A 19,308-nucleotide genomic window follows, 5' to 3' on the forward strand; every position below is an offset into this window, starting at 1 on the left:
AGAATTTCTTGAACAGATCTGGCCGTGGCTACCAAGGCACAATTACAGGATATAGCAGTGAGACTATGATAACAAAGCCTGACAGAGTTGTGAAAGCCCTTTGTGCACAGAGGTCCAGTTTTCAATTGTCATCAAGTCCACCTAGCTAAAGATAAGACTTGCTTGCAGCTGCCTACTCAGTGACAGTCATGTTGTTTTGGAAACTGCACTCTTGAGATAGCTGTGTATAGCTCATGCAGAGCTGTGGGAACATCCAGGGACATTGAAATATCATGAACCTACTTACATCAGTCTCGACATTAGCAGGCTAGTGAAAGGAAGGAGGGGACACTGCTGGTGGCAAAAGTAGATCCAAGATGAGAATGTTACAGGAGGGAAGGTATTCTGCACAGTTGCCACTGTTAGACTCCTGGTGTTGATTTGCAGCTATTGCCATGAACTGTCATTTGGATTGTGCAGCTAGCTCTCACCTGATGTTATATATGCACCTATTGCATGAACAATTATGGAGGGTCAGTCCTTGTATGTGAAATTAAAAAAAAAAAAAGACCCCTCCCCTCACTATTATCACTGCCAGCAACATAGCTCAAAGGCAAAAAAAAACGTATGGAAAGACTGTGAGGCATGGTCATAGTCAATGGCATGAACTTTTTGCTGGGCTGCTTTAAGATGCAGGCATTCTGTCATACAAACCACAGAAGGTGTTATGTACCACAAAATATTAAGTCATCTTCACTTCTTAAAACTGGTTATGGAACAAACGAGTCCTTTACCTTGCAGATTTCTGCTGTTGCAATGTAAAGATTGCCATAGATTAGCCTGTTATTTAAACTGCCCATTTTATTAGTCATCCTTTGACCCACCAAAAATTGACTTTTTCAATGAGAACAGATCCATATAAACAGAACAAGGTAGGGCAAATATTGAACTCACTTTCCTATAGACCATCCACAGAGATGATCTCAGAGAGTGAATTATAATGGTTATAATGGTTGTTAACATCCTTAAAGATGAAATCTAAAGAAATATCAAAATATTAAAATCAGAAATTTAAAAAAAAAAACAGTAAAAGGGAAGTTATTTCTATAACACCACAGGAAAATCTTACGTATTTTAAAAGGAAAAGAAAAAAAAACAAAACCAGTGGATTAAATGCTAAGGTTAGTCAGCTGCAAAGCCATGAGTTTTAATAAAGCACAGAGAAAAATCACTGATAATTGCAAACATTTTCTGCATTCAGCCGAGAGAGATGGAAGGAGTATTCCTGTGAAGAGACTGTTAGAAAGAAGGGGAAGAACAGTTTATTCTATTGTTACTGCAAAATTAAAGTCAGCAATCTGTCCTTATATACAGTGTATGACCTGAAATACTGGGACAATACTCATTTACAATAGCTAGACTCCATCATTTTACCACACAAAACAATCCTGGAATAGACCAGTACAGTTCTTTTGGATCAATCGTTACGTTTGTACTCACTTTCTGTCAAATTATTTTTATTTTTATACCCAGCTACAGTTAAAAAGAATAAAAAGCTAATTCTGAGCAAAGGAAGTGCAAGTAATAAAATTAATTGGATACATTCCACCTGTTTTTTCTAGTAATCAATTATTCATTGGCAACACTATTTACCATTTGATAATTTGTAAGTTTCTGTAATTAATAATTACTGGTTTCAGATCATTCTCTAATTACCTGTAAATACTCACCATCCATTTTATAGTGGTACGTCATTGCACGCAAGTCACCCAGTACAGTTTTCAGTTTCTCACTGGACAATTTATGTAACTAACCAGCAGTAAAAACCAGTAGTGTTAGAACTCAGTTTTCTCAGTTTTGCAATAGAGTTTTGCAATAATGTTTGTGGGTTTCTGTCAGTGGACGAACTGAACAACTGACACATTTTTATTCTGAATTTTGGAAACATGTATATTATTCAGAAGTGGCTTTCACCAAGCATTCAAGAATCCAAACCTAAAATTTGCAAGTAAATTAGTAAATTTGCTCATGAATTTTGGAGTGGAAATATATCTGGATACAAATATTACAACAAAGTTGTAGTTATGGTTTAGTTAGATTTGAAATCAAATAACTTTGGGCCCAAAATACTTTCTTATGTATACTTGTCTCTGAAAAAACAGAAAGGGAAATCAAAGCAGAGCTCTAATCCAGACATTAACAGCCATACACAATATATAAAGCCAAATATGAAGGGAGAATATTTGAAAGGAGAAAAATATTTGAAAGTTCTGAAAGCAACCCATGTCACTTAATGGATTAATCATTGTCAGCGTCAATAAATACATGTGCCAAAATCATGGGCTCTCAGACTTAACATAGCTACCACAACATTTGCAGGAGATTTGGATTCTTTGGAATAAAATCTATGTAGAAACAACCCTGAGGACTTCAGTTTGGTTTTCATAACTGCTATAAATTCAGTAGGGGGTTATTTTTTAAAAAATTCCTCTTCTATGTCAGTGAAAATATCCTTAGAAATACATTATCTTCTTTCAGACTTCATTATTTGGGTTTCAGTGACTGACAAATACGCTCTTAGTTTCATGGGTAGCCTACCGCTGAAGTATTTGCTCTGTGCATACAATTACTTTGCCAAAAGCCATTGTGGTTTCTGAATATGTCTAGAGAATTGCATTCCTTGAAGGTGTTTGATATTTGGAATACTAGGAAGCTGAAACATCCAGAATCACAGATAAAGTCTTGGCTCTAGGAAATAAGTTTATTCATTTGAATTCTGGAACACACAATGCAGCCTCTTAAGGAAAGCACCAACATTATGAACTGCAGATCATTTAATTGGATTGGATCATCTCTGATCAATAAAGAGGCTACATACAAACTATATATGGCTTTCCAAGAGGAAAAAAGGATTGTAGAAGGAGCTAAATGACTCGGGTATGCATTTCCTAACATCATTTTCAGTATAAACCAGTGCTGGAAAAACATTCTCTCTTCTCTGTAAACAAACTGACCAAAGAACCCTGCAAAGTGCCATGTGTGGAAAGGAATGAATTAAGCTTTTTTGGGGTGATGACTGCATATTTTTATCAGGTAACATCCCCTACATGAAGTACGGGGTGCACAGTATGGTTACACTATATTACATGGATATGGAATTGCGGACAAAATGTTTGTAGAGATAGGAGTTCTTGCATAAGGAAGCATTGATAGATAGGATGACCTAGATTTGTCGTTATGTTATACGTGTAAATCATTGGTTTTACTAGGTGTTCCTGGAATTTTGCAAACATTTGCTGTATTGTATCATCTGAAACTCAGAAAAGTGCACTTGAATTATATTGCTATACATATTATATTGATACATGTTATCCATGTATCGCTTGTGTTATGGGTACGGTGTTATCTGTAATAGGTCATGCCCTGACTCTGCTGTTGAATTTGAAGAAGACTGTTTTTAGTCTGAGGATGAAGAGTAAAGAAGAACATACATGTTGGAGGCAGGAGTCTGATCTGGTAGGCTGTTGGACATCATCTGCAGCATGGGACGGCATCTCTATCCAAGAAGCAGGATCCTGACTTACAAGTGTTGAGATACAAAACACCTTTGCAAGTATCTTCTTCAAGGGATGAAGTGAAAAAAAAGAAGAAAACAGAGGGATTTTCTTGTATATGATTAGTTGATATTAACCTTAATTTTTTCTTCTATGTCTCTTCATTGTAGGCACTTGTCTGGACTGAGATGCATATTAAATAACCTCTGACAGTGTATTAAGGTGCCTATAGCATGAGCAGTGCCCTCTGCAGGCTTTTATTTGTTAAGCAAAGAGAGGTGTAGCAACTCCACTCTATTTTGATTACGTATTTATACTGGTTGAGTTAGTTATTTTTAAATATTTTGCTAGCAGATCGTCATCTGAACTTTGGAATTTTATTCCCAAGCTGCTTGGAAACAAACACTGAGTGATGTAAGTGAACATCCACAAAGTGCTATGCAAACAAATCATAGAATCATAGAATCATAGAATCATACAGGTTGGAAAAGACCTCTAAGATCATCGTGTCCAACCGTCAACCCAACACACCATGCCCACTACACCATGTCCCTAAGGGCCTCATCTACACGTCTTTTAAATACTTCCAGGGATGGTGACTCCACCACTTCCCTGGGCAGCCTGTTCCAAGGCCTGACCACTCTTTCAGTAAAGAAATTTCTCCTAATGTCCAATCTAAACCTCCCTTGGTGCACCTTGAGGCCATTTCCTCTCGTCCTATCGCTTGTTACTTGGCAGAAGAGACCAACACCCACCTCGCTACAACCTCCTTTCAGGTAGTTGTAGAGCGCGATGAGGTCTCCCCTCAGCCTCCTCTTCTCCAGACTAAACAACCCCAGTTCCCTCAGCCGCTCCTCATAAGACTTGTGCTCCAGGCCCTTCACCAGCTTCGTTGCCCTCCTCTGGACACGCTCCAGCACCTCCATGTCCTTCTTGTAGTGAGGGGCCCAAAACTGAACACAGTATTCGAGGTGCGGCCTCACCAGTGCCGAGTACAGGGGCACGATCACCTCCCTGCTCCTGCTGGCCACACTATTTCTGATACAGGCCAGGATGCCGTTGGCCTTCTTGGCCACCTGAGCACACTGCCGGCTCATGTTCAGCCGGCTGTCAATCAGCACCCTCAGGTCCTTTTCCTCTGGGCAGCTTTCCAGCCACTCTTCCGCAAGCCTGTAGCGTTGCCTGGGGTTGTTGTGGCCGAAGTGCAGGACCCGGCACTTGGCCTTGTTGAACCTCATACAGTTGGCCTCAGCCCATCGATCCAGCCTGTCCAGGTCCCTCTGCAGAGCCTTCCTACCCTCCAGCAGATCAACACTCCCACCCAGCTTGGTCTCGTCTGGAAACTTACTGAGGGAGCACTCGGTCCCCTCATCCAGATCATTGATAAAGATATTGAATAAGTCCGGCCCCAGTACTGAGCCCTGGGGAACACCGCTCGTGACCGGCCGCCAACTGGATTTAACTCCATTGACCACAACTCTCTGGGCTCGGCCGTCCAGCCAGGTTTTTACCCAGCAAAGAGTGCACCTGTCTAGGCCGTGAGCTGCCAGCTTCTCTAGGAGAATGCTGTGGGAGACAGTGTCAAAGGCTTTACTGAAGTCCAGGCAGACCACATCCACAGCCTTTCCCTCATCCGCTGGGCAGGTCACCTGGTCATAGAAGGAGATCAGGTTGGTCAAGCAGGACCTGCCTTCCATGAACCCGTGCTGGCTGGGCCTGATCCCCTGTTTGTTTCAAGACACGCTTGTTTCAAGAGCCTGGTTTCCTGTCAGTTTGTGTGTTACAACCTTACAACATCCTGGGCAACAGGAATTCCAGTTCTCATCTCTCTTCCTCTTAGGAGCTCATCGCTGTCTATACTGACCTGGCTATGTCTGAAAGAAACGAATGATCAATTTTGGTTTTAGTCCTTTGTGATCAATGACTACACTGATTTTTTATAAGGGCCTTGTGTAAGATTCAGCAAAGTTGATGGTGAGGTAGAGCTGTCCCAACACCCCTAAAATACAGCTGCAAATACAACTGAATTTGTCACTGTCAGAGAAGGCATCACATTTTTGAGCTGTTTCCTGTTCAAGTGCAATGTAAAATAAATGGTGTTCGAACTCTTCCTTTTTTTTACTATTTGTTGATGGTCTATTGCAGACTTAAAACATCTTCCAGTTGCAGGACAAAACTTGGAAATCATTTCTCTCTTGGTAAATTACATGAAAACTGATTGATCATCCCAAATCATCATTGATTAAGTGGTCATCCATTCAATGGAAAAATATCATCAGCATAAAGTAGAGCCTTTTCATTACTGTATTTAAGAGTAAATTGCTCTTCTTCATGCCTATCCCCTGCACATCGAACAAAATATGTTTTCCAATCAGGAGGCTCAGAGCAGTGAAGGCAATTATATGCCAAGAGTTCTGACTTCCGGTCTGAGACCATGCAGGGACATCTGTGTGGTCTCTAGGAAGTCACCTAAGTCTTTGTTGTTAAAATCCTGCCCATAATATGTGCCTCACGAAACTGTTATATATGTAAATTAGTTAAGAAGACAAATTCCAAGTTGTTTGTCAAGTGGAAGCTTGTGCTTCAGCTGAAGATCTGAAGGGCCAAAAGATGCAACATCAGGACTAGCTGGTAATATACACGCCCACAAGAAGTGTGAATAGTCAGTTATATTCTTAGGTGGACCTCAAAAATATTAAATAACCTATCAGAAAAATAAACCCATTAAAGAAGAATGCATTAGAAAAATTACAGAGAATTGGTTGACTTTACCCACATTTAGAAAAATCTCTAACTATACTGATGCCTGTTTAGAGGTTTGACTTTGTAAATAAACACTGTGTGGAGCTATAGAGCTTGTTCTTCTGGAGATGTAAATTAGACAGCATCAAAACAGCAAAATAAAAGGGGAAGTGCTATTTGAACTTCTGCTTTTAGGCTACACTCCAGTAGTCACATTTTTTCAGTCACTGAACCATGCCAACCTTTCAGCAGTTCCTTGATAGAGTTAAACAGACATTTTCCTAAATGTAATCGAAGTGTTTGTTTTCAGTGATACGATCTTAATAAAAAAAGAGAAGCATTTCAGCTTTTGTAGACCATACCCACAAAACTATTGGGTGGGAAGCAAACTGGTTGGAATGCTGGCAGAACAAAATACAATTCTGTACACTGACGCTTACTTGTTTTGGTAAGCATGTTATGTATCATTGGATGCCAGCTCTCCAGCTTGGATATTGCTTTATGACTTGACTTAATACTTACAGTAAATAAAGGACAATTAATGCAAAATAAGGACATGCTCAGGCAGAAATGTTTCTATTACTCATCTTTTTGGAATCATATGATGAAACATAGCACCAATTGTTCTTAAACAATCCTGGGAAACACAGGTCTCAGGGTGACTGGCGTATTTACAGTCTTATTAAGAAGAATTACTAGGTTTTATTAAGAATACTATATTTCCATATTAAGAGTTATTTTTCTCTTTTACTTGCGTAGGTCAACGAAAATTGCTGGCCAACCCTGAATATGTTGAAATAATCTCTGTGACTGAAAACGCGCATGCCTTCTTAGGACAGATGAGGACAGATGCAGCAAGATGTTTAGTCAGAAGGCTCCAGTTTAGCATGCATGTGCTTTAAGTGCCTCTGTGACTCACACTGGCTTCAGTGGTACTTAAATACATTAAACACTTTGGTACTTTTAGTGTGCCCTAGTGTAAAGATGAGAGTTTTTTATTCACACGTTGAAAATTAGTAAGCATGTTTTTAATGCAACCCTAAACTAAGCCTACAATATCAACTCTTAATTTTAATCACTGATGTTTTGCCCTAACAAATGCCAACTCAGTATTACTTTACTGATAGTAAGGAGAACATTATTTTATCAGTGTGTACGTTCAAGGTGTTCCTGTCAATTGAACACTGTTGGCTGTTCTCACCCTTTCACATCAAAAAGGGCACCAGGGCAACAAGAATGATCAAAGGCCTCAGGACTGCAGGCTGCTGACTAGGATCTGACCCAGGGTTAAGCTCAGTGAACAGGATGTGGAAAATTAGTGTATGTGACCTGAAAAAGGCTGCCAATGTGAATGTGCATGTAAGATATGTGACTGAGTGCATGCGTGTGTTTCCCTATTGAGCTTGGAGATAGATCAGCCAGGAAGGAGGAATTGGATCAGGGCATCTGCATGTCCATGCTTATGTGAGTGTGGTTTGTGTTCACAAGGGAATCATGGAAGGAAGAGGTGAGGGAAAAACATTGCAAAATCTGTCAAACTCAGCAGTATGAATAAGGATCTGGTGTTCACTGTCCCTTCCAGGGTAAGACCTAGAGAGTATCCAGTGAAGCTTCCCTTTGGATAGGTACTGAATAAACAGAACGAGGAAGTCAGTGGGTCCACTTCTTGAGTAGGCTGTTATGTTGCAGACACGTTTTCTTCCCGTTTTATGATTTTTTCCAAAATCAGTGGATCAGCCACTATTGTTCCTTGAAGAGCATGAAAAAGATTGCATAAAGGATAAAAATCATAATGCCCAGAATCAAAATCACTGTCATTTCTGTGACACTTCCATGTGGGATACATAATACATAGTCCATGAGCAGTCCCCAACATTAAATGAGACAAAACTCTCATGCTTCATCCACAGTATCCAATGATCCTCCTTCAGCTTTTATTCACACAACACGTCAAAATGCCATGCTTGTGTTCTTTGACAGATAACCATTTTATCCAGAAACCACGTACAAATAGGTAGAATTCTAATTAATCTCTATTGAAATGAAAAAGGAAACCTTAGTGACTCACCAATTACAAATTAATTTTTAATAGATGGATTTGCAAAATTTTATTTTCTATTTAATTAGAAAGGAGCTTATGGGAGGGCACACAGGCAAAACTGCTCTTGCAACCTTTGCTTTTTCAGCTGGAAAAAATTACAAGCTTGCAAGGCTTCTAAGCAAGCATGGGACATAACTGAAGTCAGTAGAAAAATTAAGTGTATAGATCTAGTCCTTGAAACTGTTCGGGTTTTGCAGCTTCCATTGAACACAAGGACTTGCAAGAGCTCTTTGCCCCTCAAGATTTAGCTCTATGTATACATGGGAAAACCAAGCTAGATTTAAAAGAAGTGCTTGTTCATGTGCACATGCTGTCTTCAGTCATGTGACATTCTTAGCCTCCTGAGACTTCTGTCTTGTGATCCTCTTCCCTAAGTTTTGTAACAGTCCTTGAAATATTGACATTTCATCCCTCCTTCCTTCGTACTCCCACTGAGAGCTGGATTTCAAAATAACAGGCCTCGTGCTGAGACAGCAAAATAAAATGCCCGTGTTACAGGCCGAGCTGTGATATGTGAAATATAGCTGCAAAGGTCTGAAGAGAAGCTTCCAAATGTGAAAATCTGAATTAAGAAGCTGAAAACTGAACTTCCACCAGCAGAAGAATACAAGATGTGCAAAAATACAGGATTTTGCACCAAGAACAGGACATTATAATTTCATTATTGTCGAAACAGGTGGAACCGCTTAGCAATCTGGTGTTTCAACATGTAAATGACAGGTAAAATACAAGTCTGCCTGTCCTGGTTTTGGCTGGGATAGTTAATAGCACTGGAAGGTACCACTGTTACGCCAGTTTGGCAAGAGCTAGGTGTCACTAAAATTGTAAGAACAGTAGAGCCGGATTCCGAGTCTCTCTGTTACAAAATGCATACATGCTGCTAGTGCACACAAATACAATTTCTTAAAAAAGAAGAAGAAAGAAAAACAGATCTTGCAGCGGTGGTGTTGTTTTCCCTCAATGTTTCCCACAAGAAGCAACTCGTGCTGTTATTCTCATGGCATTCAGAAACAGCCCTCACACACCCCCAACATCCCTGGACAGAGCACAGTGCTTAGGCATCAGACAGCTTGTCTGATTGTATTTATAGAGTCTGACTTGAAATGGCACCTTAGTCAAATAGCATAAAATATTGAGATCTCTATATTTGTAAAATAAAGCCTTTTGAGACTAACCAGCAAAAAGGGATTACCGGAACCATCAGCCAGGCAGTGGTACTCTCACTCAGTTGATGTTAGTTATGTAGGTAAAAATGGTAACAAATGTGTTGTCATTTTATTTTTGCTTTTTCTGTGGCTGTTGGCACATACTGCTCAAGAGAAATTTGAAATATGAAATATGCAGAGGACGACAGGGGGAGAGGAGAGGAACCAGACAGAAAATAGGACTGAAAACCATTAGTCTAGCATACTAAGAAACCTTTACTAATTTGCTAACAAACTCCTGATTAGAGAGCCCATCAAAACCCTGTTGCTGTCTGAGACACACAGCATGCCAGGGTTATGTGCCCAAGAGCCAGGGCAGGGGTTAAAAAACTGAATAGCAACAGAATTTGCTTAGCTATGAAACTACTTTCACATCCTCAGGGCTGCTTAGTAAAACATGCTGCAGATTTTTATCAGCCTATTCCCTGTTTTGCAGGCGGGAAAGTATCATAGTTACCATCTGTCATTGTCTTTTTTTAATAGTACTTGCTTTGTTCTTGCATTTTGCCATGTTTTTTTCTGTAAATGATGGGATCTTATTATGGGATCTTGTTTATAATTCTCCATTACTCTGTTTGCTGTTTGGTCTTTCTGTAGTACTTGAACTGCTGATTTATCCAATTGAAAATCACTTGGCTCCGTACCATGATACCTTGTATAATGCTCTCTTTAAGTTAAAAGGCCTTGCCTGAGCATGGTTTTTCAGTAAAGGCAGAGCTAGTGCAAGGAGGGTGTCTACCAGTTGCTATTGTGTTATCAGCCCTACTGATCTTCTGGTCTGCTGCGTTGTGAGAAGTAGCAAAGTTGCAAAGTCATGCCATGTAGCTGTCTCTGAGATGGCATCTAGTTAGATTTAACCAAGTTTGCTTTGAAAAAGAGAGAAGTGAATAGGTCACTAAAGCATGTAGCCAATCTGCCTAACTTGAGATAAGATCTGTTAGCAGCATTGTGGTCAGTTCAGCAGAGCTTAACTATAGAGAAGCAGGGACAACTTTTGTTTCTTGATTACTTTCATATTTTCAGGGAGAAAAGTTCATTTGAGTGGGTACGGGGATCAAGTCAACTGTATTTCTGCTCAGAGTTTTCCAAATCCCTACTCGGAACTCAGACTGTTCCTGCTTTCCTAAGGAAAAAATCGTGCTACTGTGCAATGAAGAGCAACTGGAAGTTAATTGACTTTTAATTTTTGTTAACAGACAGTTATATTTGAGTATGAATATAATAGCTCTATGCATCTATGCTTCCCTATTGCAAAAAAAAACATTTAATATTTAAAACCAGCAACATGCAGGGCTGTAGTTAAATACGACAGTTAAAGCAGAAGGAGCATAGATACTGCGGAAGTGGCTGCTCTAAGCATAGGAGTCACAGGAGATGTCCTGCTCTCGTACAAAGATGATTGCTATTAAAACTAGTAATAATGAACACGGGATGTTTTACAAAAGGCAACGGACTCCTCGTTGCCAGAGGGCTACGTGCAACAGTAGGCTTTAGCTGCTCTGGCTAGCCTCATCGGTGACCCCACTAATGCACCCATGGGCCAGGAGTCCCCTTTAAGCTCGTGCCCAGACACCCAAGCCTTGCCTGAGCTGAGCTGTGGGTAGGTCTGTGCCAGCCCTGTCCCCTGCCATCCTGACTTACTGCTTTTCCTGGCTGGGCCACGGGCCCGTGCTGTAGATAGCCCTGTCTCCGGGCCTGGCTGCGCCTAACCAGATCCCCTGGGTGGGTCTTGGGCCTGACTCGTCACCTTGGCTGGCGAGGGGTGTTGAGAGACTGTGTCACCAGCCCTGGTCCTGCTTAGGCACGGTGGGGCTGTGCCCTCCTGGGGAGGGCACGGTGCTGAGTTTGCCCTCTGCTCCTGGTTCACAGCCCCTCCTGGGGCAGCCCTGCTCTTGCAGCTCACTGACACTTAGTTTGCCCTGCAAGGGTAGTAAAACTAGTTGTATGGGGATGGTAGTGAAACCTCAAGAGATGTGGCTTTTATTCCTTTGATATCCTCCAGTCTGCTTTTATTAAGGTACGTGCTTGCCTTCTCCAACAGTAAAATAGTATGACGGTGTTTACACACACTTGGAAAATACTTTGAGATTCTCAGACAGGAGATACTGTGTTGGTGCTTCACTAACTTACAAAACCATAAAGTCAGCTAATCAAATGCCTTTCTCAGGAAATTCTGTGCTTCTTACAAAACAGATCAGATGACAAATAGCAGAATTTAGTACAAAAAAGTAGTCCCTATCTTGAGTCTTCAAATGTGAACTCATACGCAGGATAGAAAATGGGGCCAAAACAGGCTGCCTTGTTCCGTCAGCGAGCAGCCATTTGAGTTTTCAGTGCAGTTACTCCTGCTTTCTCAGGAACATAGTCAGCTATTTTGCTGCTGCTTTTAGCAGCAACTGTTTCCCAAAGTTAGAAGTTCAAATAAACGTGGTACTGTAACGCTGGGGTGTATGGCCTGCTTTTTGGACCTAAAAATAGGTCCCTGCATTCAAGTATATTTGTTGCGGTACTTCAGTGGGCTTCTCTAAATATATCACATCTGCTTATACAAAGCAGCTTGCAGCACTGAGATCTCCAGTTCCCAATTTTTGGAGGAAAACAAGCACAACCTTATCCTGTTGACCCAGCCTTCCAAAAGCCAGAGGAGGAACCTCTCTTTTCATGAACAAAAGTGGATTTTTAAAAGGCACTGTATCCTGTTAAAATGCTAATAAAAAGAAAAGTTGAACTTAAATCTACCAAAGTGGAAAAATTCAAAGAATTAAGCTGAAAATACAAGCCCTAACTCATTCCAGTTTTGTTTCTCTTAGCTCCAAAAAGCTAGGCTTTTTGGATTTATTTGACAATTCAAAAGACGCTTATAGTCACAAGGAGGGGTTTAAACCGGGTTGTGTCACCTTTGCCCCCTACACTGTGTTGCCACAGACTGTCTAGCACGATTTGTTTCAAATGCTTTTGTAGCTGCTCTTCACAGAGCGTATCCTGACGGCACACAGGCCCGTTCTGCAAACAGCCACGTCGCGCTGCGCCTGCGAACGGCACGCGCAGGCGTGAGCTGGCCGATGCCTGCAGAATCGGAGCAGCAGGCAGGGCAGTAACTCGTACCCGTCCTCTGCTCGAGCGCTCCCACCCCCAGACCGCTGTGAAGTGACAGGCTGGCGCGGAGCAAGCCGAGCATCTACCTGCACGTGGGCGTGACTCGCTCACAGCGGTCGCCACACAGGACTGAAGAACGGTTTACCTTCTTCCTTATTCCTGCTGTGAGGCTTCTGGTTTCTAAACCAGCAGCAGGCCCCTTTACTAGAGCATTTACTTCATGATGCTGCAAGGTGAGAGCTGCTTCTCATGACAAGTAAGGTTTCGATATTTATCAAAGCAGTGCACGTGTTCTTCCTCTCCTGGGAAAAACCCAGATTTGAACAAGTGTCTGGCCCGACACCAAGGGCAAAATTTTTTTATTGAAAAGACCTTTTTTTTGTGTATAGGCCTAAGCAATCAGACTCTCTGAGTAGGAGTTCAGTAGTGGGTAACTGCAGCTTGTTACTCTTGTTTATTAAAGGGAGTTATGAAGAAAAATTAATACAGGCAACACTTACTGGTGGGAAACAGTGTCTCAAAAGTTGTAACTCCAGGAAAGCTGGTGTCCTCACAGGTATAGACCTCAGCATGTGGTAGAAAGAGTTTGTGTGATCTTTAAGACAGAAGCGCAGAACTGGAGAAGGTCTCATCAGTACCATGCCCAGGAGGACCCCAGTATCACAAGACCCAAGTCATACAATCCCTTCCATAAACTTACTGAGCTCTAGCTGTAAACAAGTTTGGGTTTTGCTCTACCACTTTTGCTGAAAAGCTTGTTCTGAGCCTCCCTACTCTAAAACTCTCAAGAAGCCTAATCTCTACACTGCCTTTAGCACAGAGCCACTTTATACCTTTGTTTCTATGCCACTATTGACTTTTAAACAACTCCTTTCCATCCTGGTGGACTCTTCCTCCAATAACCTAAATGAGATATTTTTCTTAACAGCAATCCTGTCTTCCCTCTCAGGCAGGCAGGCAAAATCCAAGGAGTACTCAAGTACTATAAAGGGCAATGGCAAAAAGGACAACTATGCAAGCTTGGAAACAGGAAGCTTAATTATCTTAGTTATGATCTTGTTTTGAAATAACATACCAAGGAGCAAGTCATATGCGTGGCCCAGAACTGGAGCTAAGTTATATATGCCGTTGTGCTGCTGTAACTAACAGGGTACCTGAGGCAGATCAATTGAAGAATGAAGCTGAAAATATGCAGATCACCAAAGGATGTATGACTTATATCCAGACCCAGCGTAGAGAAGATGCATAGGTTGATGACCTTGGACTTGAGAAAATCCTTGGCCTTCTTTACATGGGACTGTGAGCCCATAACTCTGTCTATTTAATTTTGCTAATCGCTTCCTACAATTCTTCATAGCTTTTCCTGTTTAAGTCAAGAACCTTTTGGCTTTTGCCCATTAGCAGTTCTCCTGTCAGGCAAGATGTGCAACTAAATCTCCGTGTTTCAGACTGTAGCCAGTCACCTGGAAGCACCAGGAACATTAAGTTATCCCCATGCACAGTTTGGCTTCCAGCACAACGGTGCCCTTGGCTGAAGTATCAGCGGTTGGGCAAGGTCAGCGATGTCTAACTGAGCAGAGTGGGCTCGTGCCATGAAATGGCCTCCAGAGTATATCTTGTTCAAGACTGTCTTGACTGATGCAAGAGAATTTTTCACACCCTTGGGCTTTTTCCACCTTCCTCTCTCCAATGTGGGGTACAATTGGACAACGACAACTCGGCATTGTGGAAATCCTGGAAATACCTGATCCAACCAACTTCCTCCCAGTGGAGGTGACTGGGGCTCTGATCTTCTGTTTTCTTGCAGCAATTGTAATACACATTTTCAGTTTTGGAAAATTGAACAACTTTGTAGAGGTGAAGTTTGAGGCCTGTTATAAAGAACCTGAACAATCCTTCATAAACTGTGACATAGGGGCAATTAAAACAATTGATCCGGTGGTCTCTTCTGAAGTTAAACTGTTAAATCTATGACAACAGCAGAATGTATGGGAAGGTGGAAATAGTTCCCATTCACAGCATATACTAATCTTTATCCAGCTCTGTGAATTTAGACTCTCATGTAAATAAGCTTCTCAGCTGGGAATTCACTAGATTCTCCATCTCTAAGTTTGCTGAATCACATTCTGCTTCTGGCTTTGAGCATTTAATTAGTCCAGAAGCAGGCTCTCTCTCTGACATCTTCCCCAATATCTCAGCAAGGTCTACACTCTGTAGTTTCCATTTTACTTCACAACTCTTTAGGAGCATGAGGTATGTGCATGGCAAACATACAAAAAATCAAAGACTTTGCATGGAGGGCTAAATATGTTGCTTTTGCTCAATAAATTTACAGCTGTCTTGCTGCCTCAGTTTTCCCACCCGTCTAGGACAGCTCTGTGGACTAGGGTTGCAATGTTTTGGGGATGTCCAGAAGCCACCCTCATCAGTTCATGAACCAGGAAATTCTTTGAGCTCACAGTCCTTCATCTGACTTTACTGTTCTGACAAAAATTCTGGGTCCCTCTTGAAACAAAAATTGTTGATCTTCTCCTGTTCCCTTTTCCCACCAAAAGCTTCTCCTTTATCAGGGACATTCTCAGGTTTATATGCCTCTTCACCGATATCTGGCTTCTTTGTTCTGCCAGGTTTTACTTCACTGCTCCATGAATATATGGTGGAAAGAGTTATTTCACCGTTTGTCAACTTAGCATTTTGGTATAGCTGTTGCCAAGCTGGAGCATTGTTAAGGCTGACAATTGTCTATTTTAGATCTGGGAAGAGCATGTTGATCATTTCATCTGAAAAAAGGTGGATTTTAGACACAAATGCAGTCATCCAGTAGCACAGCAGTCTTCTTGCTAGCAACATTTCCATTGGAATTAGAACTCTGAATTTCTGAGTAGATAGATTCCCCACCTCACCACAGAAAGCCCTGTCTTCACCAGCTGACACTCCTGTAATCATCTTGCCCCACTGCTTGAAAAACACATGTGTGTAAGGAATGCACTTAAACGCACTCTTCAAATTTCTATGGCATATGGTTTGTTTTATTTCCTTATGTAAAGTGGTTTCTAACACAGGCTTTGCATGAAAGGCATTTCACTTCTCACTTGGAAAAGCCCATTAAGGAAAGAGGGTTGTGAGTAAACAAACCTCAGCTGCAGAAAAAGGGCAGTAAACATGAAAGCCAAAAGTAAATCCATCTGAACTCAATTAATGTTTCTTTCAAGTCAGCTTTTAACAATGTTTGCATGGTGCACTTACCTGTGTCAGCTACTTTTTACCATATGACTGCATATTGAAGTTGAGTGAAATATTATAGTGCACTGGTTATAAAATAGTATTTCAGGGCACACTTGACAACATGCTGAGGAAAACCAGGATGTCTTGTCAAACCAAATGGCAGTCATTGATCAGGGGCTATACTTTCAGGCCACGCTTTCATCAGAGTATAAGAAAAGTCAGATTATTACAAAGGATAAAGAAGCTAATCTGAACAACAGATTTACAATCAAAGGTCACTTTGGGTTAGAAGGGACTTCTGGAGGTCACTTAATTGACACCCACCCCCACAGAAAGAAAAGCTAACTTCGAAGTTAGATCTGTTCCAGTAATGATGATTCTTTGCAATGTAGAGATGGTTTGTAAAACTTTTCTCCTTTGCTATTTTGTGCAGTCAGAAGACAGTGGGTTTGGTGGCAAGCAGCATGTTTCTGTGAGGCGAAGGAAGAAATTCTGTAAGAAAAGATGACTGCACCATTTCTTAAGAAAGACACAGGGTTTTGTTCCTTGACTGTTCAAACCTCTGAAAGGCATTTCCAGCTGCTCCCAGTAAGCCATGGTCAGAATCAGCTGGTAGTTTTCTGGTATGCAGACATAAGTCTTATGTTTCAACTAGCCATTAGAAATCCCTCTTCCGCTTCAGTCTTTTTCCAAAGATATTAACATTCTTGACGTTAACTGTTGCTTTCAGCCATGTCTGTGCTAACGGAAATCAGGTAAATGGAGTGGGTTTAGGCTGTTGCTGGTATGAACGTGGTACAAAACAGAGCTAATCTTACCTTTGTGCTCTTTAATCACAGAGCAAGCTGCAACTCACAGATACTAAAAATGTTGCTGGGTAGAAAAGCCCAGATGAACCTACTGCAAGCCCTTAAAATCTGTGGTAAGTTTTGGTAATTTGATAATTTGCCAGTCACTCTTGTGCTAAAATGGCAAGTAATGAGAGGATTGCAAAAATAGTGTTCCTTAGCCAGACAAGAAAAATTCAATACTTAAAAACTTTTTTTTTTAATAGTTGCTTGTGAAAAATGATCAGCACTAAAATTCAATGAATTATGTTTTTGATGACTATGGACAAGTGCGTAGATTCTTTGCACATCTTTTCATACAAACATTCCACCAACTTTAACTGAATCCATACCTTTATACAGTACATTAACATGCTATTGCTTATGACATTCTCCTAGTTGGAACAAACATATGGAGATGAACAGAGGAATAGAATCATAGAATCATAGAATCATACAGGTTGGAAAAGACCTTTAAGATCATCGTGTCCAACAGTCAACCCAACACACCATGCCCACTACACCATGTCCCTAAGGGCCTCATCTACACGTCTTTTAAATACCTCCAGGGATGGTGACTCCACCACTTCCCTGGGCAGCCTGTTCCAAGGGCTGACCACTCTTTCTGTAAAGAAATTTCTCCTAATGTTCAATCTAAACCTCCCTTGGTGCAACTTGAGGCCATATCCTCTTGTCCTATCGCTAGTGACTTGGCAGAAGAGACCAACACCCACCTCGCTACAACCTCCTTTCAGGTAGTTGTAGAGCGCGATGAGGTCTCCCCTCAGCCTCCTCTTCTCCAGACTAAACAACCCCAGTTCCCTCAGCCGCTCCTCATAAGACTTGTGCTCCAGGCCCTTCACCAGCTTCGTTGCCCTCCTCTGGACACGCTCCAGCACCTCCATGTCCTTCTTGTAGTGAGGGGCCCAAAACTGAACACAGTATTCGAGGTGCGGCCTCACCAGTGCCGAGTACAGGGGCACGATCACCTCCCTGCTCCTGCTGGCCACACTATTTCTGATACAGGCCAGGATGCCGTTGGCCTTCTTGGCCACCTGAGCACACTGCCGGCTTATGTTCAGCCGGCTGTCAATCAGTACCCCCAGGTCCTTTTCCTCTGGGCAGCTTTCCAGCCACTCTTCCCCAAGCCTGTAGCGTTGCCTGGGGTTGTTGTGGCCGAAGTGCAGGACCCGGCACTTGGCCTTGTTGAACCTCATACATTGGCCTCGGCCCATCGATCCAGCCTGCCCAGGTCCCTCTGCAGAGCCTTCCTACCCTCCAGCAGATCAACACTCCCACCCAACTTGGTGTCGTCTGCAAACTTACTGAGGGAGCACTCGATCCCCTCATCCAGATCATTGATAAAGATATTGAACAAGACCGGCCCCAGTACTGAGCCCTGGTGAACACCGCTCGTGACCGGCCACCAACTGGATTTAACTCCGTTGACCACAACTCTCCGGGCTCGGCCGTCCAGCCAGTTTTTTACCCAGCGAAGAGTGTACCTCTCTAAGCCGTGAGCCACCAGCTTCTCTAGGAGAATGCTGTGGGAGACAGTGTCAAAGGCTTTACTGAAGTCCAAGTAGACCACATCCACTGCCTTTCCCTCATCCACGAGGTGGGTCACCTGGTCATAGAAGGAGATCAAGTTGGTCAAGCAGGACCTGCCTTCCATGAACCCGGGCTGGCTGGGCCTGATCCCCTGGTTGTCCCGGACATGGCTCATGAGCACCCTCAAAACCAACCGCTCCATGATCTTCCCTGGCACCGAGGTCAGGCTGACCGGCCTGTAGTTCCCCGGATCCTCCCTCCGGCCCTTCTTGTAGATGGGAGTCACATTGGCGAGCCTCCAGTCGTCCGGGACCTCCCCAGTTAACCAGGACTGCTGGTAAATGATGGAGAGCGGCTCGGCAAGCTCCTCCGCCAGCTCCCTCAGTACCCTCGGGTGGATCCCATCCGGCCCCATAGACTTGTGAACGTCCAGGTGGCGTAGCAGGTCGTTAACTTCATCCTCTTGAATTATGGGGGGTTTATCCTGCTCGTCGTCCTTGTCTTCCAGCTCGGGGGGCTGAGTACCCTGAGGATAACCACTCTGACTACTAAAGACTGAGGCAAAGAAGGCGTTGAGTACCTCAGCCTTTTCCTCATCCTTGGTGGCAACGTTCCCCCCCGCATCCAATAGAGGATGGAGATTCTCCTTGGCTCTCCTTTTGTCATTAACATACTTATAAAAGCATTTTTTGTTGTCTCTCACGACAGTGGCCAGGTTGAGTTCTAGCCGGGCTTTTGCCTTTCTAATTTCCTCTCTGCACAACCTAACGAGATCCCTGTACTCTTCCTGAGTTGCCTGCCCCTTCTTCCACAAGTGATAAACTCTCCTTTTTTTCCTGAGTCCCAGCCAGAGCTCCCTGTTCAGCCAGGCCAGTCGTCTTCCCCGCCCATTCTTCTTGCGGCACATGGGGACAGCCCGCTCCTGCGCCTTTAAGCCTTCCTTCTTGAAGAACGTCCAGCCTTCCTGGACCCCTTTGCCCTTCAGGACTGTCTCCCAAGGGACCCTCTCGACCAGTGACCTGAGCAGG

Source organism: Calonectris borealis, chromosome Z (assembly GCF_964195595.1).
Source record: "Calonectris borealis chromosome Z, bCalBor7.hap1.2, whole genome shotgun sequence".
NCBI lineage: Eukaryota > Metazoa > Chordata > Aves > Procellariiformes > Procellariidae > Calonectris > Calonectris borealis.